The sequence below is a fragment of the Athene cunicularia genome, assembly GCF_003259725.1.
Source record: "Athene cunicularia isolate RWA chromosome 12 unlocalized genomic scaffold, athCun1 chr12_part1, whole genome shotgun sequence".
In the NCBI taxonomy this organism is placed as follows: domain Eukaryota; kingdom Metazoa; phylum Chordata; class Aves; order Strigiformes; family Strigidae; genus Athene; species Athene cunicularia.
Window position 1 is genome coordinate 17026740 of NW_020799116.1, and position 26985 is coordinate 17053724.

The following is a 26985-nucleotide window of genomic DNA, read 5'->3' on the forward strand; positions in this document are numbered from 1 at the left end:
GTGTGTGTGCTATAATACAGTTACAACTTGACAGTTTTTAAGGACTATGTCATCAGCTGGTCTGATTTAAGAGTTTTTTGGTTAGTTCCTCCTTGTTGTAGGGATGGTCATATATGTTCAGCAGTGTAACAGCTGAGAGTGGGGCTCATGGATGCCTGTGCTCATGGGTTGAGTCTACTTGCCTGGAGCTCTGATCTGAGAGAGGTGTTTTATATATTAGATACCTGGTTTGGGTTTTTAAAATAAACTCCTTTGCTCCCAGATAGAAAATGTTGTTTGGGGCTTTACTCTGAACCACATGTCTCCTTTCATTTGGAGTTTAGATATAACACCAGGGAGGAGGCAGGGGTTATCTAGTACACAGGGTCTGGGAGGGATGGGAAGAGGAAAGGCTATCAGCTAGGAAGTCACAGAAGAGCAAAAATATGAGCTAGAGAGGCCCTGCGAACTTGATGTTAGTGCTCCTTAAGAAGGCAAGAACAGCCTCAGCAGTGCCTTACTCTGTGACTGTCAGTGCCTACCTCCTGCTTCAGCCCATGAGGTGTGTGTGGGGAGGAAGCAGCTGCAGAGCCACTCCAGCTTGTGCGCGGTGACCAGTACATTAACACTGGCAAACCCCAACTCGAGTGGAACAAAACTTGGGTTTTGTGTTAAACTCATGCCAGTCTGGTTCAGGAGTGTGTGTATTTTGGTGTCCAGAAAAGCTATCAGGTCTCTGGTTTGGCTTCAACAAAGTTGTTGTCCAGTCCGGTGTGTCTCATGCACATGGAGTGTAGGAGGGGAGCCCTGCTTTTCACATCTTTGCCAGCAAGCCAGACATCTAGCCTCCATCTGCCAAGCCTGTGAGAGTTTTGCTTGACTTTTTTTTTTTTCTTACAGGGAGGGTGTGAGTAAAGCTGCCTGGAAGATGTGCCATGCTTTCTAAAAGGGAATTCTAAAATTTTTGTCAGAGAAAACACGTTGGTTCTTTGGGGGAATGATTCCCACCACGTTTTGTTGATTCCTGCTATTGCCACTCTTTCATGGTCATGTTTCCTCCTCGGCAGGTTGAGGGATGCATGTATTGGGAGTACTGTGTCCTGAAATGGTGAGTTTGGCTAAAGAGCCTTGTTTTGGGGTAAAGGCTTTGTTTGCCTTTGGTTAAGGGCCTTGTTTGCCTTGTCTAGTGTAAGGTCCTGAAGCCAGATAGGCTACTAGACAGAGGTTGTGCAGAGACCTCCAACATTTTAGTGCAGCAAGCAGTAATCAGGACTTTGTGTAGAGTTTCATATCCAGGACAAATCTGTCCCTGAGACTGTATATACTGGGGAATTCCCTCGTTTCTTTAAACTTTCTGTGTTAAAGAGGTGGTTGCTGAAGTGCCTCCTACCTCTGCTCTTCCCTGCTAGAGACAAGTTTAACAACTATCATTTGTAAAGGACCTAAGGAAGAACTCAAGGTACTCCATCTGATGTTACAAAGAGACTTCAACACCTCATCTCAGGGGACTACCAGTTGTGTTATGTCTTCTGTGAAAGTTGTCAAACAGACTAGGTGCTTCCTAGCACTGCAGGTACACACATGAAGTTCTGAGATGGAGCATGCAAAATGAACCTGAGGAGACTCTGAGGATCCCCAGGGAGGTGAGTGGGAGGAGCAGGTGCTGCAGTCTGCACAGCCCTACACAGTGCAGGTGAGGAAGAGTTAACTGGCTTCTGTCTGAGCTGAGCCTGGAGGCAGAGGTTGATTGGCTGAACACTGGAAATCCTCTCTTCGTGCCAGGTGTAACAAGGATCATCTGGTAAAAATGTGTGTCTGCCTGAGACACAGATCTGCCTTACACGAATGGAGCTTGCTGTCTGCTGGAGGAGCCAGGTCCCCAGTTGAGCAAAGCCTAACGGAAATTGGATCCAGTCCAGAATGTCTGGATGGCATATGATATTTACTGAAATATGGCATTGCTTGTGTAAGCAACACACCCTTCTCCCCCACTCTGGAAACCATCTGGGCTTCATGTGTGAGCGGTTAAAAACCGGAGCAGGAGAGCATCTTATGCTGTATGGCTCTTGTGATGTGTTTCCTGCCCTGGGCCCCCTCCATGGGTGTCCCTGCTTTTGCAGGCATGGGAGTCTCAGCCATGCCCTGATATCCTCTTAACAACTCACTGAGGGTTTTCTTCCCTTTTTCTGCAGTGGTTGTAAACAGAGTAGGGTTGTATGAGGAGCTTGCACAGGACTTTACTGACAGGGTAAGAGGCAAACTCTCTTGCCTGAGCCAGGGTACAGTTGTTATGCTGGCCAAAACTTCCTCCATTTCTAGCTGGGTCCACAGCCAGTAGCTTTATTGACTCTACTGATTTTTAAACCAGCTGGAGTCAAAGCTCCTGGGAATGAAGAAGGGCTATTTGGTATGGCTGTGCACTTGCATAACAAGTGTTTCTTCCAGAGGGAGCTGGGCACCCTTGGGAGAGGTTTGGGACTGAGCAGGGCTCCCTGCCCTTCACATAGCCAGGCTGAGAAAGGATTTGTCCAGGTGCAATGTTATAAAGGCAGGAGGGGCCAGAGAAGTACAGAAAATTATCCCCTGCCTGCCTGAAATAATGCAAGTTTGACTGTGCTTTTCATCAGCTTCTAGGATGGGGTTTAGTTAAAGGCAGCACCTCTGGGGTGGGGTTAGGGTTTCCTTTGCTGTTTTCAAGGCTTTCCTTGTAGCTTCCTCTCTGTGTGTGCACACTCTGTGGGTTTTGTTTCTTAAAGGGAGTGTCATGTGACAGCCCCAGCATCTCTGATCTTTCTGGCAGACTGATCCCTCTTCCTTCCTGAGCTTGATAAACAGTCCAAGAAACTGCCTGTGTGTGAGTGCATGTATACCTTTGAAACCCACAGCTTACTTCTCCAGTTGTTGGTGTGGTTTTTCTATCTGTCCATCATAGTTTCTGGTGCTTCTCTGCTTCACCTTCCCTTCTCCCTTCCTGCTGTGGTTCACCTGCTGCTGCTTGACATGAAGATGTAGGTGATACTGTGAACAACCCATTTCTAAGAACTTTGACTTGTGCTCTCTGGCCTCACACCCTGATGGCACATGATTTCTGAGGTGGTTAGCCTTTCCGGCACCCTTGACATGACAGTGCTTTCTGAAATCAGCCTGCTCTTTTGAGTCTTGACAGTTTCTCTCTCCATCATGGATGCTGTGGCTTGCAGGTTACTCAGATGCCCAGTGCAAGCAGATGCTGTTAGAAGAGGAAAGCCTTCTCTGTGTGTCTGTGCAAAGCACGGTACTTCAGCAGAGCTTTGGTTCAGTGCAGGACTCTGACATGGTAGCACAATGTGAATTGTTCCCAGACTCCAGCTGTCTTTGGCCTAATGTGGCTAAAATACAGAGGCACTAAAACAGCCTCTCTTGCTTCCAGCCTCAGCAGCTTGTGCTTTTGTGGCCAAAGGATCTGGCTCCAGCTATTTTACTGCTGTTGGGAAGTGGAAACGCCCTGTGTGGAGACACCCATCAAGGCCTGGGGGGTCTGGAGGCTTGATCTTTGCATCTCTGCTCTGAGAGGATCTCATGGGCTAGGACTTCCCGAAGCTGCTTGGAGCTGTGTAATCTCTCAATTACACAGGCTGAGAGGGGTGTATTTTCCTCAGTTCCTGAAACAGTGCACACGTTTGAGTCTCATTCTCCTTTCTAGATCATTTGCCAGATCTGAGTTCCCAGAACCAGGCTGGACTAGCTTTGTACTGTGTCTTCAGCTCTTCCAGCTGAGTCTGTCCCTTTCCTCAAGTGCAGCTGATGCTTGAGAAGTGATGTGTGTTCATTCTCAACCTCCAGGGCAGGAGGAAGATTCCCACTTCTCTGTGTTCTTCCTCTGTCTCTCAGAGCTTTGGAGCAATCCAGCAGCTCAGCATTCAGCAGCAGCATTCAAACAGGTCACCGAGGTACCTTCTCTCCCCCAGTTCCCTTCCTTTTTGCTACTTTGGCAGATTGCCTTGCCTGATTGACTGCATTTCGATTAATCTCTGATATTTAATCTCCTCCCTGGAGAAAGATGGGCAGGAGAGATGCTGTTGCTGCCCTGAGGTAGGAATCAAGAGCTGTAGAGTGTTATTTCATTCAGTCTGAAAAAGCCCTCTAATAACACAGAGGACATGTTGTGCTGTAGTGAAAGGCGGCTTTGAGAGATCATGTAATCTGCCCTTGCCTGGCCTTGTGCTGCCTCTTGCTGTAGGACTGGAATCAAAATACCATCTCAGATACTGCAGCCCAATTGATTGGAGCTGCTTCAACCAATTCCATCTCTGTGTTCTGGTCTGTCCTCCTTCCCCATCCTGGTCAGATGACATCCAGGAAACTCAGTGTCCAGACGAGAGGTTCTTTCTTTGGCAGGGAGGTGACCCTGTGAAGGAAGCAGTCAAATTTATGGGAAGTGGGGGCGGGTAGGCTAAGGATGTTGGAACGAGAGAATGATGGGAGGGAGCAGATGAAATGATGGGCCCCATGCCTCTCAGCCAGAAGGGTTGTCAGGGTCAAAGGGTTGGAATATGGATGAGCAGCTGTGAGGCAGAGGCTGGAAAGAGCTTTTTTTGTTTGTTTGTGCTGAATAATGCTTGGTCCACTGGCTGCCTGTGTCTAGCTGTATGCTGTCCTACAGGGTTGAGAGCTGTGCCCTGTTGTACTTCCTCTGTCCCTGGGACCTTCCACTGGATTGAAGGCTCTTAAAGCTGTGCTGTCTCTGGGGACTGAGGACATTAACTGATGATGTGCTCTAAGCTTTAAGGCAGTGGGTTTTGGCCTCTTCTCTCACCTCTAGAGAGGTGTTTCTCTTTCTGGTTTGCTACCAGAAGAGAGGATTGGGGGTACCAAGACTTGGTTGGGCCAGCCTTGAGTGGAAGAGTAGGATTAGAGCCCTGGTACAGGTTGAGTTCTGCCAGATGATAATTTCTGTGCTCCCCTGTTTCCTGTGTCCCTTGGTAGAAAGGGAATAGGATGAGAGCTCCCACTGGATGTGTTATTTTTTCCTGGGCCATATCTCTCCAAGGTCATTTGTTTGCAATTGCATCCATATGGGTGGTGCCTCTGCCTAGCTGAGCTCTTGGAAGCCCACTAGGAGACAGACCTCCTTTGACTATGAAATACAGAAATTTTATATGGCCATCTAAAATGCTACTCTTTACCAGGATACAGCCTCCTGGGGCAGATTTGTGAATGGAGCCAAGTCTTATGTCCTACTTAATTTCTTCTGACCACTGCTGTCCTAGTCCAGCTCGCATATCAAAGGCTTTTTGAAAGCAAGGTCCTGTGATCTTATTGTGCTCTAAGCGCTTGTTCCCATTTGTTGGGAGTGCCCAGTCTCTTCAGGGAATGGTGGAAGGAGGTAGTGCCCTTGCCTTGGCTGTGGCTGTGCTCCCTCCTGAAGCTCAGTACAATCTTCACTGCCCCAGTGCTTCGAAGGAAGCTAACTGCAGCTTTATTTACATGGCATGGATGGGGATATAATAAAAGGAAGTGAAGAAGCCCACACTAAGAGCAATGGCTTTTGTTTGTTACCAACAGTATTGTGAGCCTGGCCTCACTAAAAAGCAAATGCTGAATGGCCATCTGCCATCCCATCTTGGGCTCTGGCCGTATGCTCTTGTCTGGAGAGTGGAGCAGAATGAGACCCACTTGCTCGCTGCAGGTCTGGCCGCATGAGGCGGTGGGAATGATGCAATGCTCTTCCCCAGGAATTAAGATTGGATGAGGCACGTGTTTAACCGCGGTAGGTCGGGCTCTCCAAGTGTTCTCATAGTAAGACCCCCTCCTCTTTCCAGATGGTGAAATGTCTCTGAAGAGTTCTCACTCTGGATAGACTTTCTTATTTAACTGCTTGGCCCCTGCCCAAGGGAGTCTGTGTGGCTTTATGGGAAAGGACTTTAGTTGTGCTGTAATGGTGTTGTGCACATTTGAACACGCGTACCCAGTGGATCGTTCAACTAGGGATGAAACTGCACTGTTGACCGCAAATGTTTGTGCATATGCATTGATTGCATTTATCTGTAAAGTTATAATCCTTACTCAGTTAAAGCTTCTGGTATTATACATCTGCTTGTTATTCTCTGACCATGCTCTGCAAGGTTCTGTTAAGCCTCTTACCACCTCCTTCCCTGCTGGATACTTGTCTTCATCATCTTGTGCCTTGCACCCAGTTGGAAAGCGGCTGCATCACTGGGCCCTGCTGCCCAGCTGTGCTTGTAGGAAATAAGTGATTTCCTCAGGGTCTGATGACTGATGGTGATGGAACAGCAGTGTTGAGGATCCCTCCCCTTGAGGTTCAGAAATGATGTGTATGCTGTGTATCTGCAGGGAGATAGACTAGATCTGACTTCCAGATTAACAACTATTTTACTCCTTTTTCTTTAAAATGGATGGGAGAAAGGTCAGATTAGGAAAGAGGAAGAGCTCTGAGAACTAAAAAATGGGGGTGGTATAAGACCAATGAGGACCTGATATCAATCTGAGTTTGAAATTAAAGGTGTTTCCCATTTACTGTGGTGCTAAGACATGGAACATCTTCCTGTAGGGTCAGAACGAGATCAAGTTGCTTGGTAGAGAGTTTTATCGTTATTTGAAGAGGGTTGATTATGAAATGATGCTGTCTGTGCCTGCAGGGCTTTGACCTGGTGTCCTGGGAAGTCCTCGCTGGTGTGTGTCTTTGCCTGTGCACTGTGAATCTCAAGGTCTGTTTGGTGTCTTGAAAGACTGTGTCAATACAAAAGTATTACTTCACATGCCATGGGACTGATGGGTGGAAAGGTGTCCTCTCATCTGTGGAATATCTCTTTGGAGGTGCTGTGTCTTTTAAAGGAATGTCTCACAGGTACCTGACACGGCCATTTGTAATCAGCTGCAGAGTAAGGATGTTGAGGGATAGCATTAGAATTAGTATTAGTGCTTGTGTCCTGCAGATGAATTTGGTTAATGCTGAAGCATGACTTACCAAAAGTTAGTATCTCTGAAGCTGCATCCCTAACTAGCTGAAAGATGGGATGGGTATAGGATTTGCATCCTTCAAGGGTGAAGAGGGGAGGGGAGAACAGCAGGCTTGGGAAAGCTGGAGTGGGGGACAAGCTTTCCTTTCTTTTGTTGAAGAGGACAGAGGAAATCAGATGTTTTAGTACAGGTACATTGGGTGGTAAGGAGACCACTGGTATATCTTCCCCTCTCTCTTCCTTACTGGGATGGGTTCAGTTGCAACTGAACATAATACATAAAGCCATGAAGCCTGCTGGAGGCTTCTATGTGGAGACAGTTTGACAAGATAAATTGTGTCTTCCTTTTCCTTGCATAGTCTAGGCTTAGAAATGCTTCTTATTATACCCAGTAGGCTTTTTCCTAAGTACCTGTGGGTATTGAGGTTGGCAAGTCAAAAAGAAGATTACTGAAGGACCCCATGCATTTACTATAGCCACCACTCCTGCTCTAGCTGCAACAAATTTGTGTGCTCACCTGAGGACCAAGAGGGAGATCTTGAGATGAATTGGGTGTGTTTGCCCCAGAGCTCTGTCATCACAAGATGGGAAACAATTCCTTGGAAACCCTGCACGATGTGGTGCAGTGGTGCACCTGTCACATGGTTGGTATCCGTAACCTCATGGAAGGGGATGTGCAAAACACGCCTTCAAAGCTCTGGTGTGCAAGCATCCTCCTCCCCCAGGCATCTGTCATGAAAGCTTATGATTTGGCACTGTGGTAGGGGTGTTTTGGTCACACAGGGGAGGATGCATGCAGGAATAGTCTGGATCTGGTTGATGGGTTGTGCATGGCCCCTGCTCTGAGAAAGGCAGTGTAAGTGCGATGTTTGATATTCTGGAAAAAACATCCTTGTGGTGTAGGATTTATCAGGGCTTCAGGTCATTTTCCAGTCCTATCCTAAAACCTGCTGTGTGACCTTTGGGAAACTCACTGTTACCTGTGTGTGTCTCAGGTCTTCCTTGCCTCTCCTAGGCTGGATCAGTTCTCTTCATGACAGCATCCTCTCTTACTTGGTGTCAGGGCTGTGGCCCTGAGCCTAAGAACTGCCCTGATTTCGAGATGATAATAACTCAAAGCCTTTGTGGAAGCTAAAGCTTGCAAAGAGTCTGAGTTCATGTCATCTACTCCAGGGAGGCAGATCTGGGAGGGAAGGGGAAGATGTGAGGGAAAGTTTTGGCTGCAAGATGGAGCAGCATGATTTTTTATTCTGTGCTTTGCTGGCTACACAAGGCCCCGAGTGCTGCTGTTGCTTCTTTGTCAGCTTCTTCCACTGGGAACTCCAGCCGCCTTCTTTCCTCTACCTTGGATAAATAACTGCTGTCTCAAGATCTGCAGGAATACCAGATGGAAAGCGTTCCCTTCCTTTCAGGCTTGCTGTGCATACAGGGCTCGTTTACAGCTTGCTGGCATGTGCTAGTTGTTCAGAGAGCTGACCGGGCACTGCCTCCTTGGCATGAGTGGAGGGAAGCCAGGCTCCAGGATGCAAAAGAAGGAAAGGAAAAGCGATTTGCATGGCAGCTGAATGCAGCCGACATGCTTGTGTTGGCAGTGCAGAGGTGTTCAATGCATCCCAAGCTGCAGGAAGACAATTTGCTCAGCCTCGTAAGTGTGCTACTTTTGTCCAGGCCTCTCCAAACACTCATCAGACATCCCTACCTCAGAGCAGCCCTTGGAAGCAAATACCTCAGGGAGGAAAATTTAACCTGCCACAAAGCAAATTAGTGACATGGTTTGTGATGCCACCAGAAGATGTAATTTCTCCATCCATGCTTGGGCACTGCTAAGTATCACTAATTTCCTTGGGACAGACATACTTGAAAGGGAAAAAAACCCATTCTTACATCTCATCCAGCATAAGCCTTCTTTCTTTGGTATAACCATTTACAGTGGGAGAGCTTTTAGAAGGAATGGCGAGCTGGCAGTGGTGGCAATGCCTACAGGAGAAAAGACGGGGTGAGGAAACATGTTGATACGCAAGGGGAGTAATATGGATGGCAGCAAGATTCCCAGGAGGGCACCTGGTGCTCAAACCTCTCACTGGGACTCCAGCAAGCCTTTGGTAGAACTGGAGACAAAGAGCAGAGTAGTCCTAATCTACAACCCTTATGGAAGTGGCAGAAAGAGGACTTGTCCATCACTGAACTATTTTCAAGCAGCACAGCTCTGAGGTAAGCATTTCTGGAAACATAATGGGGTTTCCTCTTGCTCTGCAGGATCCCCTCACCTTGATGATGTAAATGAGTTAAGGTCTAAATGGCACTGTGGTTTGTGCCACAGTCAGCTTGGCTTCCTGCAGGGCAAGAGTCCCCTCAGCCTTCAAAATGATAGAGAGGTGCCTGGAGACATGGTGGGGAAGGCTCTGCAATAAAACCTGAGCTTTTGCTCAGCAGTCCCCTACCCACTGCGTTTGAGGGGCGTATCCACATGCTGTGGTCATGATCGAGGCCATACAGGTGCTCAGACCTGGCTGTCCTTCACCTGTCTTGCCCTCAGGTGTTGGGGTGTGGGCTCATGGCAAGTCTCTGAGGGTTGGTGAGTTTAACTCAGGTTCAAACACCGTAGGGGGACGAGCTCACCCATTTTTGCCTCTTTGCAGGGCCCTACTCTGCCAGGCAGTGCTGCGCTGTCCATGCTCCGGAGTCCTGGTGCTGCTCCAAGGCCGCCAGCCTTACAGAGGAGAAGATGGTTTTGTTTAGTTTGCTTATATGAAGAAAAAAGTCTGTCAAAATAGGGATTTGGAAAGGGGAGGGGAGGGGGGGGGGCAGGAAGTCTTCCTATTGGCATTTATTAGAAGGGAAATTAATGTTTTATGTTCAGGGGCCCTGCTGGATGTGCAGTGCTCAGGGACAGTGGTGCGGTGAAAGCCTCCTGACTTCTTGAGTGCAGGGTGCAAATGTGATCTGGAATAAGCAAGAAAGGGCTAAATATAGAAGCTGCTGGCTCCCATCCTGCAATGGCGGCTCTGCCCTTGCTGCAGTCCTGGAGGCAGCAAGTTCTGCCTATTGTTCCGGTCACATTCTTGTGTCCCACGATGGGGCCTCTGTGATGGAATAAAATGAAGAGAAACAGATGGGAAAACAATAACCGAAGGAACAGGCCCTGAGCTTTGCTGGAAGCTTCCAAAAACCCATAAATCCCCAAATGCATTTGTGCTGGATTAGGGAACTGAAGCAAAGCGAGGGCCAAGTACTTGCCTTCCTGTATCCCATGTGCTCTTGTTGCACAGAGACAGCTCTCTGTGGGGGCTCTACCTTGCAACAGATGATTGTAGTGGAAACTCTGTTTCCTTAATATTTTAATTCTTGCAACTTCCCCAGTGTCCTTTCTCTGCACTCCCTGACCTTTTTGTCTTGCAGGACAGTGGATACAGTGACTGCACGAGTAGCCAACCCACCTTTCCATCCTTCTCATGTACGATGAAGCTGGCTGCACGTAAAGCATGGTGGAATCCTTGCAAGGCAATTCTGCAATCTCTCTGAGTTGCTGGTAAGCTTGCTATAGAAAGGAATAACTGTTAGTAACTATGAGCCTCTTGGAAGGAGAGAGACTGACTTGAGCACTGAACAGCAAATATGACCTACCTGAAATATCATGTTTGGTGACCATGAAGGCTTCAAAGTAATTGGAAGTCCTGACCCAGCCACAATTTCCTTTTTGTTCATGTTTAGAGTCAGTTCATGATGTTATCCTCAGCAGGCTGTTGTAATCTATGGTATCCCTTCCTTGAGCATGTGTGTGCAAAACACTTGGTGAGCAACAGGGAGGATAAATGATTCTGGAGGTGAATGAATGAGGTTTGGTGCTTTCTGCAGAACTCTGCTTTACCTTGCAAAAAGCAAACAGCTTGATTACTTACCTACCTGTCTGTGAGTTGGCTTTGCTCACACTCAGCCAAAATACTACAACTGTTTCTTTCCCTAATAGCTTATTTGCTGCTGTCTTTTTGAGATGAAGCAGTTCTCCAGGGCACCAGACTGATGTTGCAGCTGGCCCGGGGAAGAGTGAAGCTGTGCTGTGGGGAGCAGGGAATAGTGTGGGGAGTGAAATGAAATGAGGTCTTAGTTTGAACCAACCATCTTGTGAAACCTCACCTTTAGATCTGAGGAAGGAAGGACTGCACACACTGATGCTGTGCTGCTGCAACATGGGAGCTGTTTAAAGCCAGATAGGGCTCTATAAACCAGTGATCTTAATCCTTGTTACAATTTCCCTCTCCTCCCCATTCCTTTCCCCAAGCATATATTCTTTCAGTCACACTCCTCCCTCATATTTGCTCTTTCCAACCACTGCTCCATGTTAAACAGCTGTTGCTGCTCTGAATGGACAGATATATCCCTATGTAAGGAAATAAATGGTAAAGCTATTCATGTGTTTCAGTAGCTTTGAACCAAGCCACTTCAACCAACAGCCAGGCTCACATTCTGTTTAATGGCCTTTGAATTAGGCTTGATGTTACTCAGGCAGTTGCATTTGCAGGATACAGGTTTTCTGTGTGGCTGGTCACTATGCTAGGGGGCATTTTGTACAGACAGATTTGTACTCTGGGATTGTAATTATATAGTTTATTAACTTTATTGTTCCTTGCATTTGAGTGGGAGATTTTTTTTCATTTAAATTAGAGAGTTTATGCCCTTTTGTTTTTTGTGTACATGAAACCGCATAGGAACCACCAAATTGTTGCTGAAAAGCGAACTTGAAATCGACACAGAACACTGTTGTGCACAGTGCACTGTTGTGCATTGCTTCCTTTGACCAAGTGTTATGCCGTCAAACCCTTTTCATATCCTGCATCTCCTGCTGTGCTGCAGCACCGTGATGCAGCTGATGTGCTCTTGTGTCACTGCAGCTAGGTATAAGGAGCGCACCTAACAAAGAGTTTTTCAAAGGCAAGGCTAGTCATTGCAACTGGCTTCTGCTCCAGTTCATGTGTTTGCTTGTGCCACCTTGGAGGACTGTCCTCAGAAAGCACACCAAGGACAGGGCTGCTGCTGCCAGCCCCGTGGTGCTACAGGAAATGAATCTTCCTGTTTTGTTACCCACCTCGGTACTATTTAGGGCGAGCCCTGCTTCCTGCTGAGAGCTGAACAAGGGACCTATGGAGGTAGATTTCATGAGGGACATGAGATACTTCTTTCTATCTTCAGGCTTGAAGCCACTGAGAGCCTTTTCATGACACCTGATTGGGATGTGGGAGGAAGTAGGAGAGGAAGAAAAAGACTCCAGGCTGATTTTCTCTTTTAGTACCTGACTCCCATTCCTGTTGTCTCAGGTGAAGAGTGGTTTATACCACCAGTCAATGACCTTTTCTCAGATGCAAAGTAAATGTTTTCTCAGCAGACTAACCATTGTGAAAGAAACAGTAGAAGGCAGAGAGATGGCAGGTATCTTTAGATATCTTGTGTGCAGTACCACAGAGCCAGGGTAGGTAACACCAGTGAAGCCAGCAGGAAGAGACCTCTTTACCTTTTAGAGAGGCAACTATGCAGAGATGGGGAGAGTAGAGTTTGTCTCACAAGGTGAGGAACAAGGAAAGAAAGGTCAGGGTCTTCAGTAGGTGTGAGCTTGTCTATCTCAGAGGTAAGGAAGGAGAGAATCATCCTGTTTCACTTCTGAAGTACCAGCTAAAGCCTTTTTTATGTGTGTAGGTCAAATGCAGTTACTGGGGGGGGGGGAACAGCCAACCCCAAACCAGCACATAGTAGGCATAAACAGTTGAATCCTCACTTAATCAGCTGAACACATGGAAGAAAAATGTTTGGGCTTGAATGAAGTATCTGATTCCATTTGGATGGGATGGTGTTCAGTAATGCCACACTGCAGTGTTTTGTTTTGGAAACAAACCAGAGTTGTTTAATCCTTTCTTAACATTGAAGCTATTCTGTAATTTGCAATTTGAAAGTGCAGCTTGGGGGAGCTGATTGCATTTCTCAGTGCCTGTTCCTTTTGCTACACACAGCCCTGTTTGGGTTTTTTGTGTTCACGCTGTGAGAGCTGGTGGGAAGGTCTGCCTTTTGGAGGCAAGTGAACTGATTGATTTCACAAGCAAAACTGAATGTGATCAGAACTATCTTCATGTTCAAGAGCCCTACAGACCCCTTGACCCTCAGTAATATAGATGCCGGAGGGAGCTGTTAGGTCTCATCACTGTTACAGACACAGGCTCTTGGCTAAGAGACATTGACAGAAATTGTGTGAAAGCAGGAGTCCACCTGAACATGCTTGTGTTGTATTGTGTATATAGTCTGACTTGCAGGAGGAAGGAAAATTTCATTCTTCTGTGGTTTTTAAATAGTATTAAAACTTGCTATAGCACAGCCCCCCAGATGCCCACCCCATTTTTGAAATCACACTGTATTGGAGGCAATTATCTAAGAGTGCTTTTGCCCTTGATATGGGTAGTTTGGTTTGCTTTAGAGCTCCACACTATCTTGGAATTTTTATCTTCAAGCAGGAACGATTCTTGCTGCAGTCCCTCAGGGCCTCATTGTGCTTGTCCCTGTACAATCACGGTGCTTAGCTGGAGGCATTCATTTTTTCAAAAGAGTAGTCAAAGGAGCGACTTGCCCAAGGGCGTGGAGGTTCTTGGGGAGGCAGGTGAGAGCAGAGTGTAGCTCTCCTGTTGCTGGAGCCAGAGGCTCTGCCATCGGCCAGCTTCCTCCCTGCTTCCTCGTGGAGCCTAAACCTGACCTAGTGCTTGTGTTGATGTCACAGGGATTTCTGCTTACAGCCTGGGAACGACCAAGTTTGGTGTTCCTTTAGCAGTCATTTAGCTTTTGCAGTGGAGAACAGACAGAAGGATGCTGAGGCTTGACTTGTTCTATTTATAACTCTAAACACCTGAAGTGCACATGGCTGTAATGCTGTAGCAGGTACAGCATCGTTTCAGTTTTGAGAGACAGGGACTCCACCTTCCCGTTACCAAACGACACTGTGTATCAGCACAGTGCTGCAAGCAGATTCTCTACTGGAGAAACTTTTTTTTTTTTTTTGGCAAATGAGTGATGCTTAGTGTTACCTTCAGTATCATCTTTATGATGTGTAGTTTTTAAAAATAGAAACTACTCTCCAGTCCATTCTTCCCCTTCCCATGTAGCAAACTAATCTAAATGTATGTGGCCAGAAAAGCAGCTGTGAGTGACTTCACCAGATACAGAGCAATGGCAAATCCAGCTCATGATGTATGTTAGCAATATGAATAGCTTACCCCTTTCTCCTGCTCCTTGTCTCTTCTGACAAGAGTAATGGAAATTTAAAAGAATTATTTAACATATAATAGATATTTAAAGAAACACTTCTTCCTGTAAAGTGTATGCATGGTTATCGACATCATAAGGAAGAGCATTTTGTCTTTATCTCCTGAATGATGGGAACTGATAACTCAGTAAATTACACCAATATAAAAGTTAATGTACTCAGCTTTAACGTGGATATTTTACTGTTATTATCACCATCAAAAGTGACATCCATCACTGTGACATGCATCCAAAAAGGAAAAAAAATGCCTGGTGTACTTGTGTCTAATAACCCCAATTACAGAGCTCTTCTAATGCCTTTTTTATAACAGTTTTGCAGCTCTGTATTGTCTCCTATTAATGTGATTTCTCTCCTGTCTACAAATTTCTCAGGACTGACTCTTCCCCTCCATTTTCCCTAGTTGCCATTTATCATCCATGTGCTTCCCATAAACCAAGGCTGTAGTGACAGAGATTGATGCTGACCTAGATACAGGCCCACCCTCAGCTTTTTTTTCTTTCCCCTTAGCAATAATGTGCTTGTTAAGGTGTTGAGGAGGCTTAGTTAAAAGGTTGATCTTCTCCTAGCAATTGGTGCTAAAAATAGTCTCATTAGCTGAAACTTTGCTTGATCAGCAGAGGAGCTCTTGGGGAAGAGGTACTGGGATGGACTCAAGATGTAAATAAACAAGAGAAAACTCCATCCCGCTGCCCTGTCGGCTCCAGAACTAACTCAAACCTGTAAGGCAATGCACCAGCAATGCTTTCTGTCTGTGGCTCTCTGCAAAAGGAGGCTTTCTCTATCCTTGCTGGCTAGAGTAACTGTACCTGACAATGATTTTGCTCACATAGTTTTGGGGATTTATTTTAATGTTCCCCCACTGAGCCTTTTTCATGGGCAGCTGAATAGTCTGTAGGCCTTGCAAGGCTGCAGCACTTGTAAAGTGCTCCTGGGGGCCTGAGTACTGAAAAGCTTCCCTCTCTGAGGGGACAGGTCTGGAGCAGTCCCTGTCTCAGTGAAGCCAAGGGATTTAGGATAATCTGTGCTGGGCTGCAGGCTGCTTTGCTGTGGTTCTTTCCAGACAGCTTTGTGCAATTCTGTGCATTTGCTGGAGTCTGCTGGGGCTTCCTAGCATGAGCAGCTTATTTCTGCCTGCTCAGGCTTCAAGGTGTGCAGCAGACTGCACTTGTCCCTTCTTCATCACTCTGTGAAGGGCCCTGCTAAGCAGGACACATCTGTGACATCTGTAGAAACCCAGGGCAGCTGCACATGTTGGGGATCCTGAGGGGTGGCCAGGTAGTGCCCAAGGAGAAGGGAAAATTACTTTCTTTCCCAGGAGTTGGTTAATTTTGTTTTCTATCTTACTGCTAGGAAAGCTTGGCCCTGTTGGTCAACACCGGTAAGGGGGCAGTGGGTTTCTGCAGCTTCAACTTGATTGCCCTTTGCCAGCCTTTGCCTTTGCTCTGCTAGGAGACTCTTCTGCATAGCAAAGGATATCTCATTATCTCCTGTCCAAAAGGGAAATGCAGCTCATAATTATCTCTGCCATCCTTGCTGCCTCATTTCTTACCATGTTAACATACTCATAATTAACCACAAAGCCTTTTCTTTTTTTCCTCCTTCCTCACAGTTCTTGCAGTTGTATTGCACTGAGCAACTGAGGCATGTCTGAAATAAAGCTCTGCCTGTTTCTACCTATCTTGAGCTGAGTTTAACTGTCCTTTGGTGAAAACCAAAGGGAAAGGTCTAGCTTCCCCAAACAGGAGGAGTCATGGTAAGGAGCAGTTGGCAGGCTCCTTACCTCTACTTCCCAGTCAGACTGCAACATGAGCCCTGTACAAAGACCTGTTTTTGGGGAAGACCTTTGCAAGCCATGTATGCTGAGGCTTTCCAGGCAGCTGGCATGGAGTATCCATTCCTGGGGGACGCATGTGGTCCCTGAATTACAGATCTGTTCATCTTACCAGATTTTGATGGAGTATGATTTGTGGTTCCTTCAGGGAATTTTTGTACTTTACATGTGTTGGTTTCTTAGTACCATCACTTTGGTTTTGTCATCATTCTTAATGAGAAAAATCAATCAAGAATAACTCTGAGCCTGCTTTGGTAATGGGCTGTGCTTTGGTTAGTGAGGGAAAAGCTTACACTGAATGCTGTGTTATTAATGAACCATTGGTTTGATTGTCTCATTACTGCCCTGAAATGTTGTTTATATGACCAATATGTAAAGCCTTTGTATGTGTGGATATAAACAGCAACATAAGGGATGCAGTAGCATTTCTAAAGGGCCCTCAGAGGCCCCAGTCTGAACATCCTCCAAAACTTGTTGCTGACTCAATTTAGCTAGGCCATTCCCAGGAAAGGCTTGTTTCCCCCACTGTTTTTTCTGCCTCTGCTCATAGCAGTGATGGGAAAGCAAAGAGCAGCTGGAGTGATGACTGGTAATTATCTGTCATCCTTGTGAGCCTGATCCTAGGGCTGCACTTGGCTCAGGGATTGTATACGACTTCGGCTGTGCAGGGGCAGAGCCAAGGACTCGTAATGGCCATCCCAAAGCTGTGAAGGCTGCAGATGCTTCTGTCAAACTGTGTCTCTGCAAAGCGGGAAAATCCCTCTTCCTCCTCCCCAAGAGGCCAGGAAACCAGCAGAGGAAGAGAAGTCAGCATTCAGAGACAAGGTTCAGCACAAGTAAGTGGGCTGGGAGGCAGCTGGGCTGCCCCTGTTCACCTCGGTGCTCTTGGGCCTGCTCTTTTTGACCAGAGCTGCACGAGTTTGCTGGCCCTCAGGATGCAGCCAGAGGGGTGTGCTGGAAGGGGCCTGCTCTGGCCTCCTTGCAGAGAGCCCTTGGTCTGGCTCAGACCACCATGGCTGTGAGGCCTCTTGCTGCCAGCTGCATGTTTGGGCAAGGAAGGATCTCTCCATGCAGCAGGACACTGAGCAAAGGAAGGAAATGTGTGCAGGCTGGGTGCCTGCCTGGACTTCCCAAGCAGTTACTTGGGCTGTATAACAGCAGCAGTGAGTATGTCGTTATCATACTTGCTCATTTGATATGGCCTCTCCACAATGTGCCATGTGGGCTTCTGAGCCTGGCCAGGAAGAGTAGTTACTGTGCAGACAGATGGTTTCATTTCTTTCGGGGAGATTAATGAGCTAGCGTCAACTGGCTCAGCCCTGGCATCTGAGAAGCAAGTACTTATGGCAACAAATGAGCTGTCAGTTGTCCCCTCCTGAGCCCACTGAAGGAATTCAATGGACTTTTCCTCAGGCCCTTTGTACCTAGATGTTGTGTGCTGACATATGTTACCTGTCTCAGTTCCTGAGATGTCTCTTGAAACTTGTGTGATGGGCATGTAGGTGTGTTAAGCAAGATTTGACCAGATTTTGGGTACAATTTCATGTAAAAAAAATCCCCTGCATCTGTGAGGAACAGCTTTGCTGCCAACTTCACAGTACCCCCTCTTCCTTCACGGAGAAAAGAGTTCTGAGCCTGCTGAGAGTTGCCCAGTTGTGTGGGATGGTGGCAGGGATGTGACTACAGAGAAGTGCATATGCTTGTCTCCTGGCAGTCCCCACAGCTCTGCAGAAGTGCTTTCAATAACTACCAGCAAGAAGGTCTTTAGAGTATTAATTTCTTGAGTCAGACCTTGTACAGCTCATGCCTTGTTGGGCCTTAATGAATGGGGAATGGCATCTGGAAAGGCTGTAAACTTGGCTTGACAAAGCAGATAGCACTGAAGGTTAAAAATGGTTTAAAAAACTATTCTTTCAAGCCATGGCTTGATTTGGAGATGTTGAAGCTTGTGTGATGGGCATGTAGGCGTGTTAAAGGAGGCTTGACCAGAGTTTGGGTACAATTTGAGGATCCCTTGACTCTGTAAGGAACAGCTCTGCTGTTGACTTCATGATGCCCCCTCTTCCTGTCACGGAGGAAATACTTTTGTCAGGACACTAAATTAGGTGCCCCTGCCAAGCTGGAGATTTTATGGCAATTGGTGTATTGGGAAGAAAGACTAATGCCCTTGGAGCTTCAGAAACAAAAGGTTCAAGTGTCACCACAGCTTCCCATGTGTTTGTTCTGAAATCTGCTGGAGCACAGGGACCTGTCTGCTCAGTTCCTCCCTCATGGGCAGTGAGGTTTAGCTCCTTCCCTTTGTGCAAGTCTCCTCTTGTTTCCTGTACTCATTTGTGACCTTCTTGGGAGGGCTGGAAGCCCCAGGGTTTTCCCTTGAGGGATGATTGCTCATCCTTGAATAAGATGTTTACTCTTGCCTGTAATTGCATGGGACTTGAGCAGCGCCAAACCCTAACTGTGCTTCCTTCCCATCTCATTGCTTTCATGTAGAGACATGGGTGTGTGAATTGCTTCGGGAGGTTCAAGTTGTGGCATGATAAGCTCCATCTCCAGGCACTTTCCCAATCTAGTTTGTCAGGAGCAGGTTCTGCTTCTTGCTGTCCGTTCATTGCAATCCCATGTACACAGGATAGGCATCCTTTATTCAGCTCTGAAAAACTGGGAGGTTTGGAGCAATGGAAGGGAAAGGACCATGGGTCTATTCCAGTATTTATTTTGCTTATTGGAAAACAAAAACATTTACCAGGCTGTTTTCAGAAACCAGCAATCTGAAAGCTTGGTTTTCATTAAAAAGACACTCATTGTTTTTCCCCTGAGGATTTACTGACTTTTAAAAATATTTTCTATTCACAATAATTGTATTTTTTTATCGAATTTTGTTCTGACTTAGCGACCACAATAAAGTTTAGGAAACTATTATTTATTATGGGTTAAAAAATATTCTATAAATCTGACTGCTTTCCTTGATTACTGGATTGTACTGTGATTCTTCTCCTTGTTGCAAACCACCAAAAAACATTGCAAATGCTGCTTTCAGCATTGTAAATGATGTGTGATGTTCCCAAAATGGCTTGGATAGCTACTGCCTCTGTCATCCACTGCTCAGCTCGGTTGCTGGGACCCTGAAAGAGAAACTTAGGGATAGATGCTACAAGGAGAGAGAGAAGGTGGTATCTAAGCCCCTTTCTCCTTCAAGGTGTGTCTCTTTCCTCTCTTTCCCAGACTTCAGAAATGGAAGTGTTCATTTTGGTGTTTTACCTTTATCAAAGCTCAGTGTTGGTCAGAAGCTGGGGAGTCAACTTCTCTCCAGACCTTCAGGTTTTTTGATATGTCTCTTCTTGTAGCACTTAAGAACTAAAAAATAAGGTATCCTGGTGACAATGTCAGAAGTCCTCCTGCAAAGTGAGCAGACTCCAGAAGCTGTTTAGTGTTGTTTCATGGATGGTGGGAGAGAGAGGTTTCTTGGTAAATCTGTGCTTGCTTTGGAGACAGGGAGCTGACCTTTGGGGGCACCAGAGAATATCTGAAGATGGGGAGGAGACACTAGACATATGATGTTTGCTGTAGCCTGGTCTCCAACTCCCTAAAAGCAAGTGAGCAGAAGGTCAGGGGACTACCTAGAGGTCAGGAATCCTAAGGCTTCTGTGTGCCCTGGGTACAGACCCAGTGAAGTGGCCCACACATTGTATCAGTGTAGACCATGTATGTTCATATTGAGAGGGAGTTCCTTTTAGGTGGAGGGGGCTGCTTAGCTTCCAGGCTTGATTTGCTGCTGAGATGGGGAAAGTATGACTGTCTTCTAGGAGCTGAACCATGGTGGTCAGGTCACTTATCAGCCTTCAGGTAATGGTGGATGTAGGCCACTGTTTATCTTAACTAAATCTGAGCTTTGGACTGTTAGTGCACAGTACCCATCTTGTTACCAGTCAGCTGAGCCCTACAGCAGCACCCTGTCTTTTACTAGAGAAGCCCTCAGGTATTCTCTAAGGCACCTGAGAGATGGTCAGGTTAGGTTAGCAAAACAACCTCTGCATGGATTTTTTTTCTTCATCCTTTCCCAGAGGGGCTGTTGCTTTTCCATTCTCCTAGGACAAATGGTGGCATTGCAGTCCTCTGAGGTCAACTGATTGTGGCCTTAACCTACTAGAGAACATGGATTCCTCACTGCTTTACAGTGAGACCAGAGGGTTTTTAAAGAACATACCATAATTCATCCACAGTTATGGATTATAAGGCAGAAGTAATCAAGTAAAATCTATACAGGAGGGAACTGTGAGCTGCTGTCAGCCCTATCAGAGGAGTAGATGGCTGTGTGAGATGGAAGACCATAGAGAGAAGAGTCTGAATGTATTTGTCTGTTTCCATTTGTCCCTGAAATAGATGTCTTAAGGCATGAAGTTATTTTAAAAATCCAGCTTCCTTTTCAGTTTATGGCCTGAACTTTCATAACTAGGTGTGTAAATAATGCACAAAGTATCTTGACTATTCTTCTGCATGTTAAACTACCGCAGCCAGTGTAATTGCTTGCAAATATTGTGTGCAACAGCAAAGGAAAAATTGGGTTTGCTCTGTAGTTATTGCATTTCACTCAGCTTAGCCACTGGAAGCAGCTTGAGTCAGCTTTGCTTCATCTCTCACACCCTTAACCCAAACCTGAATTGTTTAGGTTCCTAGTAGAACTGGTTGGGAATCTTTTGAGATGATTATTTGTTAGTAAATGCTGCATTATGTAGATGATGACTTTTAATAGAGAAATGTAAATTTTGGTTCAAATTTTTGTGGCTACCTCTTGTATACAGAGACACCTGCTCACTGTGGTACAGCCTGGGATCAGACACCTAAGCTAAGCTGTGAAAGCTCCTGGTTCCGGATCCAGCCCCACTGATCTTCATCCTCTTTCCCTCTCAGCTTTGGACTGATGGCTCTTCTTGGATACACATGTGGGGTTGGGTATGCTCTAAGCTGTAGGATCCCCTTTTCTTAGTTGGCTCTTTTTTAAAACAAAAACAAACAAAAAAAAAAGGCTTGAATTTATGCCACATCAAATGTTAAACAATTAGTCCCTGAAATACATTGCAAAAGGGCAGTTATTTTTCGCTGGATGACTTTTAATTCATGACTGAGAGACAAGGAATCCTTCCAAGAGATTAAGCAGGGAAAATATCTGCCCAACTATGAAAGTTTCTGCCTCTGAGGGGGCTCTTTAAGACTCCTCTGAAGACCTGCCCACTGCAACTTGCAGTGAGCCAAAATGCTTCTTGCCATAACTGTGTGGCTTCTCAAGAGAGGCAGGCTTGGACAACTGCATGAGGTTTTAGATCTGATTTAGCAATTGGTAACCAGTGCCCAAAATCATGGCACAAACTGAAGCACCCAAGAAATCTGGGACTTGGACTGGTAGAGCATGGTTCTGCTTGAAAGTTTGCTAACATATGGGCAACTGGAAGCAGCAGTTTGCCTTAATTCCTATATCTACATTTGGGCTAGGCTTCTGGTTGACTGGAGTGAGCCCAGCTGGTCTCAAGAGTGAAATCCTGCCTGGTTTTCATCTGTAGGAGTTAAGAGCTCTATGTACCATTTTTACATTTTTTTGTTGAGAAATAAGTCTTTCGCCTCCAAAATGGAAAAGCTTTCTTGTGTTTGTGTGTGAACACCCACAAACTGGAAAGGCCAAATCTCTTGCTTTTCCTGTCCTCAGTGAAATTCATAAGGAGCTGCCTTTGTGCACCCTTGTCCCCGGCCTCACTGAAGGGCTGTGTTTGCAAAGCTCTTCATGTCTGACCAGCCAAGCTCTGATCTGGATTTATGGACAGATTTTTGTAGTTCAGGCATAAAACCTGGAAGGATTGATTTTACTTTGTTTTTCATCTAAAGGGGGTCTTGGAGTCCAGGCTGCCAGAATTGATTGGACTGGCTTGATACATCTTCACTCCTGAAGCCAACTGACATTTTTAAACCATCTTTAAATCAAACTTTTGTGGTTAAGATTTACTGGGAGCTTTTTACAAATGAAATGCAAAATCTGGTGCTCTCCACGTGGAAGACAAATTCTTGAATTGGACTTCCTGTGCATTGACAGAAATGTGGGGTTTTCAGGTGTATATATTTATGTGTACATGCTGCTGAGCCCTGCAGTGGTGATAGACACTTCCAAATGTCCCTGCTCAGAAAAAGGAGAGGTATCTTAGATTTTGAAGGGAGATCTTGCGAGCCTTGTAGATTTATGGGAACGAGGGCCTTGAAGTGGGTGAATGGGACAGGTACCTATAAATATAATGAGCTAGTCTTGCACGCAAAATAGCTACGTCTAGCTTTATAAATAACAGCAGCCTTTTAGGTTTCCTAGGAGGTCTGGCAGTCTTACAAATGAATGTGCTGCTAGTTGTCTGAGACCAGACATCAGAAAGCTGTCCCTGAGTGCTGTTGTCCCACTGTCTCTTTTTCCCTTCCCCCTTCCCTCTCTCTTGGTGGAGTTGTTTTTTTTGCTGGTTTTGGTTACTGAAACACAGACCCTGCCTGGCCTGCAGTCTCTCACTGTTGCTTGCTGAAGATGAATGATTCATCCGGCCCAACCTGATAAAATTGTGCAAGCCAGTCAACAAAGTTAATCAGACCAAAAGGAGAGAGAGGAGGGAAGGGGAAAACAAAAACAAAAGGCCTCAGAACTAGTTCTAATTTTTGAACCTCCCCTGGGAATTTAAAAATGCATATATAATGTTCACATCCCAGGATCTCCATCCTCCTCCAGTCTTCATTGGGAAATCTGAGGCAACCCAGGCGATCGGTTCTAAAGTGCAACTTCCGATGTTGCAATGTAGAAGAGCATGATTCAACAGGCCTCTGACTACCATCCGACGGCTCATTCATGGCGCCTTGTTTGTTAATAGTGCTGGGGAGCAGGCGGCTGCGGTTGCAACCTGCTATTCACTTCCACTTGGATTTGTTGTGTCACACCAGCAAGGATTGAGGTGAGGGGGCCGAGGAGCTGCTGACATGAATCATGCGGTGCTCTGCTGTATAATTAGGAAGGAGCCTTGTGGTTCTCTGTACACTGGCGAGATTTCTCAGGCCTGAAACATAATAAAGACTGCCACCCACTTTAGCAATGTATTAGCATCATCCTTGCTGATCCTGAAAGAGGCTGAGCTCTTGCTGGAGGCCTGATTACTTGGAATTGGGGGGAACTGGGGTTTGACCAGACAGGGCAAGGCTGATAGGCAGGTCACTGCCATAGTGGGGAGGACAGATCTAGGAGGAGAGAGTGCGGCAACTGGGAGGAGAGTGCCTGGGGGTGCTCTGCAAAGGCTGTCATTCCCTGCTTGGTGTGTGGCTGCAATAGTCCTGCTCATGTCCACCGTGTGACTAAATGAGACAGTTGCACAAGTGGTTGCAATGGGGTGTGCCTCTCCCCTGCCTGTTTGGTGTGATGCTCAAGGGTTTCCCAGGGTGCTGTTTTCCCGTCTGCAGCTGAAGAATATCCTTTAGTTTCTCTCAGCTGGTTGCAGCAGTTTAGTTGTCAGTGGGGTGTTGTGCAGGACTCACTGGCTTCAAGCCCAGAGTGGACACAGGCCTTTCTTGTCCACTTGTGCTGTTGGGGGCTAGTGAGAGAGGATCATCATTATAGTCACCTTTCACAGCAGTTCATCTAGCTGTTCTTTGCATCCTTGGTGCTTTTGCCTTCAGGAATTATGCTGAGCTCTTACTGAGCATGAGGAAATGTGTTAAACCCTGAAACCTTCACACCACCAATGGCCTCATTCCAGAATGAAGAGACTAATTAGTCAGTGAGAATGCTTCAAGGGATTTCATCAAATTGTCCCGTGATTCTTTCTAGCCTCTGAGTCCATGTTACAATAGAGAGGCATTCCCTTTACACTCTCTCATTTTAGGTTAATTTTAGTTCAGTTCAGTTTTGGTATATTTGGTATTTAATGATATTGTGTCAAAGCAACATCTCCATGTGATTTTAATTTAGAATTAAATTACTGTGATACTGTCAGGAGAAAACCACATGCCAGACCCTCAGCTGCTGTGAATCAGCAACAATCCATTGATTTCAGCAGGGCAGCACTGATTTATTCCAGTCAAGGATCTGGCCCACCCTTGCTTAAAAGGCAAACCCATTTCCTCACCCCGGTTACTGAAACATTGCATATCAAGATGGGATGTGTCTAAACCACCTCCTCTTACTTTTCACCACTTGTGTAATTTTGTTTGTGTTTTCCACTATGCCTCACTTTTTTATGGGGCAGTAAAACTTTTCTGTTGGAGATAATTTCAGTCTAAGTGCATAAGCCTTGGCACAGTTGAGTTTTGGGGGTATGGGTTTAATGTTACACTGAATATGAAAAATTAGATTATCTTCTGCGAAATAATGCTTCTGGCTGTAATGTTTTAGTTCTTGTACATAACCTTTGTGCTATACAGGTTGGGGGGAGGGGATGTTTCCTACCATTTTTTATTCTTTATATGATGCTTGAAGAAGCTAAGGGTTAGTGTGTGATTGCACTCTTCCAAGTCAGAGAGCACATGAAGAGCTGGGTACCTCTTGAGTCAAATTAGAGGATTTCAGACTTACTCTTTTGCAATTTCTCTGCAAAAAATATCTTCCATGGGCTACATGAGAGTCACTGCATTTTTGTGAAAAATGTGCATCTGCTTTTCACAGCACAGTTGTATTTTTCTGTTAGCACTGTCAAACTTCTTTGTTTGAACACCACAGATGGCAGCTGCATTATCCACTGCATCCTTTTCTTATGAGGGGAGACATGGTTGTGTGTGAGAGAGGGAACCTAGCTCTGATTTCTGAACCAAACGGTCCCAGGAGCTCTTATGCCTGGCTCAGGGCAGGGCAACTCAATCTGTGTATTGGTATGATCCACGTGTTTGACAAATCCTGTTAAAGTTAGTGGCTGCTGTCTAGGTGACACTGCAACCTCAGCCACCTTCCCGCAGTAAAAGGAAAAAAATCCCTTTCTGACAGGTAACAGGAAAAACAATGATATATAATGTTATAGGTTGGGTGTAACTGCCACCCTTCATTTACTGTAGCTGTAAGAAATTATTAATGCTCCTTTGTGGAATCAGGGAGCTGAAACAATGGTGGCCTCCACCCCAAGCACACATCACTGCCCAAAACAAAGGCAGAGCCCCAGCCTGCATAGGTGTGGACAGGTTTCCTTGGCTATCGCCTTGGGAGCCTGTCAGGAAAGGTAGGGGGAGCAGCTTGGGGAGATCCCCGGGCAGAGAAGCTGTCAGTGCTTTGTGGGCTGACTGATGGTGAAAAGGGAGCAGAAACAGGAGCAAATAAACTGGGTCTGGCATGGTGAGGAGAGATTTTGTACCTGCTTGCTACACAAACAGGATTTCTGCAATGAAATAACTGGCACTGCTGAGAGGCAGAATCCACATGGAGTTGACCCAAGGCTCTGGTTATCTACTTGTCTGAAAAAAAGTCACTACAGAAAATGAATTGAGTTGGAAAACAGAAGGCATTGGCAGGAGAACAGCCTGTTACCGGAATATATTTGTTGTATAGCAGTAAATGGAGGAGCCTGATTGGCCTGGCCCTGTGCAAATCCTGCTAAACATTTACAAACCAAGAAGTGATGACTGACACAGAGCAGAGGGGCACCAGAGGGGGAGTGAAGTGCTTTAAATCTCTCATTTTCATTTGACTCAGTTCCAAGATGACACAGTCCACTCTAGATTAAAAATAACTACAGAAAGGAGTAGACCACTTTTTTTAATCAAGCTTCAGGATATCTTTTGGGAGCATCACAAGTTTCATTCAGCCTCCTTATTTAGCTTTTATGTTAGCCTGTCATTGGAATTGTACCGTTATGGCTTATTACCACAGTAATACTGTGGTGACTTGCAGCTGCGACAAGGACCTCAGGCTGCCTTGCTCATTTTTAACATGAAACTGTAAGGAAGACTTAGCAGTATCCCTGTTTTTACCCAGAAAGGCTTTTCATCTAGAGGTCAAGGACAGCAGGGCCTAACAGATCAGTACCGGTTTGGGAGCCAAGAGGTGTGACCTCTGTCTCGGTGTAAATTTTCGGGAGGATTGTTGGGATCAAGGACTGATGACTATGGTCTTCTATTGCTTCTTTCAGTTGCCTTCACAGGTGAGTCAGTAGAAGCACCTACCCACTGTCTTTTTGAGTCTGGTTTGTGAAAAAATACATCCTGTATCATTATTGCCCATGTGCAGATTTCAGCCAGATTTGGCAAAGTGGAAGAGAATAGATACTAACTTCCAGCTTTTAAAAAAATAAAAAATAAAAAATTGTGGAAATAAGCAGTAGCTAGGAAATTAGATCTAATTTGTTCTTCACACCAAGTTGCAGAAGTAGTGCAGATCTTGTTAGAAAAGCACCCCCACAAGCTCCCCACAGAGGAGACAAAGTTCTGAGTGACCTGGATGGAGTCATTACTGTCAGGATGCAGAGCTGCTTGATCTTGGGGAGCCTTGATACAGAAATCTGTGGGGTACCCATATACTGCACAGGAGATCTGGATAAGCTTTCTGATTCCTTTATTGCCTGTCTGCTTGGAATGTGACTGTAAGGAAATGCCTTGCTCTGCACCAGTAAATGTGATCTCCTACAGAGTCATCGGCTATGGGTGGTGTGAACTGATGTAACCACGGGATGAACAAACCTTTGCCTGTTACTGGAAGATCTGCCAGATTCAGCAGGGGAAAGTTGGTTTTGACGCCTCCTTGGTAAGGTTAGAAGGCAGCTAATAACTCCTTTCTCCAGTGGCACAGAGCTGATAAAAACTAGAGCTGGCCCAGCCCTGTGACAACCATGGCCTGGTCTTCCTGGGCTCCTCAGTCTCCTGGCTGAGACAGAGAGGACAGATGTGAAGTTTGGTGGACAAACTGAAAAACAAGGCAGAAAGGACAGGAATCC